This window comes from Carlito syrichta, unplaced genomic scaffold (assembly GCF_000164805.1).
Source record: "Carlito syrichta isolate Samal-C Ts95f unplaced genomic scaffold, Tarsius_syrichta-2.0.1 Scaffold312225, whole genome shotgun sequence".
In the NCBI taxonomy this organism is placed as follows: Eukaryota; Metazoa; Chordata; class Mammalia; order Primates; family Tarsiidae; genus Carlito; species Carlito syrichta.
In genome coordinates, this window is record NW_007256321.1 from 1,481 (window position 1) to 6,919 (window position 5,439).

Sequence of the window (5,439 nt, forward strand, 5' to 3'; positions counted from 1 at the left end):
GTAGTAAATATCTGTCTGGGGATGGGGAGACATCTCTTATCAACAAGGGTGCCTGAACGAAGCATATTTGTATACCTAACCCTTCATTGTACCCCATATCATAATAAAAAATATTGATTAAAAAAAGAAAAGAAAATGGCATAATATTTGCATATAACTTACACATATCCTCCTGAACACATTATCATTTCTAGATAACTTATAATACCTAATAAAGTGTAAATGATATGTAAGTCACTGTTACTCAACCTCTGGAATCTAAAGCAGAAACCTAATTATTGCAAGTAAGAAAATGAATTTCCCATTCAAGAACTTTAAACTCATTTAATCTACTACATACGACCTAGAAGATAGAGGGGGAAAAAATAAGTTAACAAATGAAGATAATTTCAGATAGTGTTAAGCAGTGATAAAGAGAAGAAGGGAAGGTGCTATGAGATAATCTGATAGGGGGACCCAAAAAAACCAGAATTTGTTTTAAAAAGTTGTGCATTTATTCTTACATGTTTAAAGTCATTTTCGAAGTACTTGCCAGTTGATGCAATACATCTATTGAAGCATTTTTTCCACTACTCAAAACGGTTTTTGAACTCGTCAATTTTGATGCATTTTAGTGCTTTTGCCGTTTTTAATTTCACCTCTTTCATATCAGCTAGATTGGGTGAATAGGGAAGGTGTGGCATGGGGGTCATGTTGTTTTTGGTCAAAAACTATTGAACACTCAATGAATGCAGTGTGGGCAGGCATGCATGTAAATTACCCATCATGAAATGAGTAAATGTGTAGAAAGAATTTCCAAAACAAATTTCACTGAAGCTGAAGGAAGTCTCTCACAATATCACTAGCTGGTACACTGATGTCAATGAGTTTCTAGAACACTTAGGTAGCAGGGGAAGCCTGTACTACAAGGGTCCTTCTTCCAAAAATAATTCAGGGATATTTTGGGTCTTCCCTTGTAAGTGCCTCTTAAACACCTTAGCTGTACATTGAAATCCTCTTGGAAGCTTTAAAAACACTAATCCCTAGACCACATTCAGAGGCTTGGATTTAGTTTTTGAGACCTCTTAACTCCACCCTGGTGATTCTAAAATATAACCAAGGGGAAAAACCCCTGCCTCAGGTAGAAAGAGAAGGTCTCTAGAGAGAAAACAGTCATCTACAAGTCAAGGAGAGAGGCCTGTAGTAGACACTTCCCTCACAACCCTCAGAAGAGACCAACCCTGCTGAAACCTTGATTTTGAATATCTAGCCTCCAGAACTGTGAGACAATAGGTTTCTATTTTGAAGCTACACGGCTTGTAGTACTTTGTTACAGCAACCCTAGAAAACGAACACAATCCATGTTACTTAAGCAGAGTATTCCATGCATATAATTTACACATATATATGTTTTTTTAAAAAAAAAAAAAAAGGAAGCCGGGCTCGGTGGCTCAGCCTGTAATCCCACGCCTTTGGGAGGCTGAGGTGAGTGGATTGCCTGAGTGGATTGTTCGAGACCCACCTGGGCAGCGAGACCTCATCTCTACAATAAATCAAAAAATCAGCCGAGCGTGGTAGCACATGCCTGTAATTCCCACTACTTGGAAGGCTAAGGCGGAAGGATCGCCGGAGCCCAGCAGGCCGAGTCTGCGGTGGCCGGAAGCGGCCACTGCACTCCAGTCTGGGCGACAGAGTGAGACTCCAACTCAAAAAAAAAAAAAGGAAAGAGAAGGTCTCTCTGAGGAGACATTTGAGCTGAGCCTTTATGTAAATTGAAGTGAGCTGGGGAAAGAACATTCCAGAAAGTGCAAGTTCCTGGAGCAGAAATGAGCTTTGTGTTCTAGGAACAGAAACAACATAAGCTCCAGAGAGCAGAGACTTTGTGTCTACAACATGAGGCCTGGACAAAGGTCTGAAACATAATAGAGGCTTGATTTGTATTTGTCGAGAAAATTAATCTTTAGACAGGCCAATGTGCCTGAAGCAAAGTGAGGAGATAGAAGAAAGGCAGGTAAACAAAGGAAAGAAAAGTAGGCATGGCAAGGTCATGTCTTGTGGGTCACCCGTGAGCCTTCACTCTGAGCAAATGGAAGCCACTGGAGGGTTTCAAACAGGAGAGTGACATGACTCAGTTTACTTTATTAAAAGATCACTCTGGACTTCTGCCTCTGTGAAGCTAGAGTAGATGTACTTTTTCCTATTTCTCCCACTAAGTACAACTTAAAACTCAGGGCATTCTTTTTAAAAAAAAAATGAGAAGACTCTGAAAATAGAAAGAAGAAAGCCAACTGGCTAGGTAACTTGGGACCCAGGAAACAATACAGTGAGGAATTATTTGGGTTTTCATTTTGACTCATGTGTCCCAGACTTAGAACAGAAAACGCCAGCAACCTAGATATGTCAATAGGAACGAACATAAACAAAACAATACACTATAACAACAGCAGCAACAAATAACCCTGCTCCTTCTAGCAAAGGGATTGACAAAAGGGCAACCTAGCAAATCGGGAAACTTGTAGACAATTACTCCAGCCATAGCACATAAAACACTGTGACCCCACCCACACTCATGCCAAGGGGCACCAAGTGGGGTGCCTAGGCCTTTACCCTCACCAAGCTGTAGTGAAGTACCTCAACTTCTCCATTAGAAGAACATCCGAGTTGAATTTTGTGTATGGTAATAGATAGGGGTCTTATTTTAATCTTCGGCATGTGGTCAGCCAGTTTCCCCAGCACCATTTACCAAATAGGTTCTCCTCTCCCCAGTGGTTGATGGTGGAGCCTTTGTCGAAGATGAGTTGGTTGAGAAATTGAGGTTTTGCTTCTGGAATCTCTATCCTGTTCCATTGGTCTGTGTGCCTGTTCTTGTACCAATACCAGGCTGTTTTGATTATTGTAACTTTGTAATAAAGCTTAAAGTCTGGGAGTGTGATATCTCCTGCTTTATTTATTTATTTATTTATTTTGCTGAGGATTGTTTTGGCTATTCGTGGTCATTTATGTTTCCATATGAATTCCTGTATTGTCATTTCCAGGTGTGAGAAGAATGTTACTGGTAATGTAACGGGTATTGTGCTAAATCTGTAGATTGCCTTGGGTAGGATGGACATCTTAACAATGTTGATACTTCCAATCCATGAGCATGGAATATTTTTCCACTTGTTTGTGTCATCTTTGATTTCTGTGAGCAGTGTTTTGTAGTTTTCATTGTAAAGGTTTTTGACTTCTCTGGTTAGGAAGATACCAAGGTATTTCATTTTTTGTGTGTCTGTTGTGAATGAGCATGCTTTTTATTTGGGTTTCTGTTTGTTTATTGTTGGTAGAATAGAAATGCAACTGACTTTTGCAAATTTATTTTATACCCTGAGACTTTGCCATGCCATAAGAAATCAGACAGACAAGTGGGACCTCCTCAAACTGACAATCTTCTGCAAAGCCATACAGACATTGAGAGAGCAGGGAGACAGCCCACAGATCGGGAAAAAATATTTGCCAACTGTATGTCTGACAAAGGCCCAACATCTAGGACCTAAAAGGAACTCAAACATGTCGAAAAGAAAAAAGCAAACAGCCCCATTACAAAGTGGGCAAAATATATGAATAGACACTTCTCAAAAGAAGACATATGAGCAGCCAACACATACATGAAAAAATCCTCAGCCTCACTAGTATCAAAGAAATGCAAATTAAAGCCACACTGAGATACCACCTAACTCCAGTCAGAATGGCCATCATCAATAACTCAAAAACAACAGATGCTAGAGAAGATGTGGGGAAAGGGGAACACTTCTACACTGCAGGTAGGAGTATAAACGAGTACAGCCTCTGTGGAAAACGGTGTGGCAATTCCTAAAAGATCTAAAAATCGACCTCCCATACAACCCTGCAATCCTCCTACTGGGAATATACCCAGAGTAACTCAAATCACTCTATGAAAAAGATAACTGCACATACATATTTATTGCAGCTTTATTTACAATAGCAAAAATATGGAACCAACCATGCTGCCCATAGAAAGAGGACTGGATTTTTAAAATGTGGTACGTATACATGATGGATTATGCAACCATAAAGGACAAAATTATGAACTTTGCAGCAATTTGGATGGACTTAGAGGCTATAATACTGAGTGATCTATCACAGAAACAAAGAACTGAGTATCACATGTTCTCACTCATAAGTTGACCTTGAACAACTACCGTAATACTATAAGAAAGGGATTGGCAGTAGTGGGAAACTGCCAGGGGAGGGGGAGGCATACCTCATCAACAAGGGTACTTGCATAATGAACATTTGTATACCTAACCCTGAATTGTACCTCACATATTTAAAATTAAAAATTAAAAAAAAAAAGAAGAATATCAGAGAAGGCACAGTAGAGAGTCAGGGCTTTACCCTTGCCCAGCAGTAGCAAGGCCAGCATCTGCCTGTGGGGTCAGTGAAGTTCATGAAAGGAACAAAAATGTGGGGCTCTTACTACACTGGAAGAGGCATCAGTAGGGACCTAGTGAAGGCTAGAACTGACACTGCTACCCAAATCTCCTTTTGTGTATCAGTAGAGGTTGTTGGGGAACCTGAACTTCTATCCTTACCCGAGAGAAACAAAGCAGTGCCCCTTACTTCTCCCATTATAGTGGTGCCACAAAACACCAAAACACTAAAATTAAATACATAAAACAAAATACTAAGGAAAAACTCTTGAAAACAGTAAGCAAGAGAGAAAGCACACTTTGCCTACAGGGGAAAAACAACTAGAATGAAAGTGGCTTTCTCACCAGAAATCATGCAGACCAGAAAGAAGTGGCATAACATGTCTCAAGTGTAGAAAGAACAGAGCTTTCAAACCAGAATTGAAAATCCAGTGAAAAAAATACTTCAGAAATGAAGGGGAAGTAGACCTTCTCTAAAAGAATGGCTAAAGAATGTCTCTTAAACAGATATAAAATGATAACAGGAGGAATCCTGAGATATTAGAAAGAAAGAAAAACAATAGAGATAGTAAAATTATAGGAAAATATAATTGTTTTCTCCTTTTGCATTTTCTAAATTTATTGCATTTGGTGATTGAGGCAAAAATTATAACACTGTCTCTGATGTGGTTCTAAATGTATAGAGAGGAAATATTTACAACAATTACATTATAAATGGAAAAGGGTAAATGTTGGGAGCCGACCACGGAGGCCCACTGAGCGTTAGGGATCAGGAAGGGCCGTTGACCCCGAGACCACTAGGATGAGTTCGGGAGCTATTGACCCCATTTCCTCCCCCTTTCTACTCAGCACTAACCAGATTAAGCTCCTGTGAGCTCAAAACATAAAAACTCTGAGACCCGGACGAACACAAGCTAACTTTAGAAGCTCATTGCTCCCATTCTTCCACAAACTGCAGTTTGGCTTTCACACAACTTATAATTCAAACTCGCGTCACATCTAAGAGCCTTAGTATTGGTCACAGCTTCTG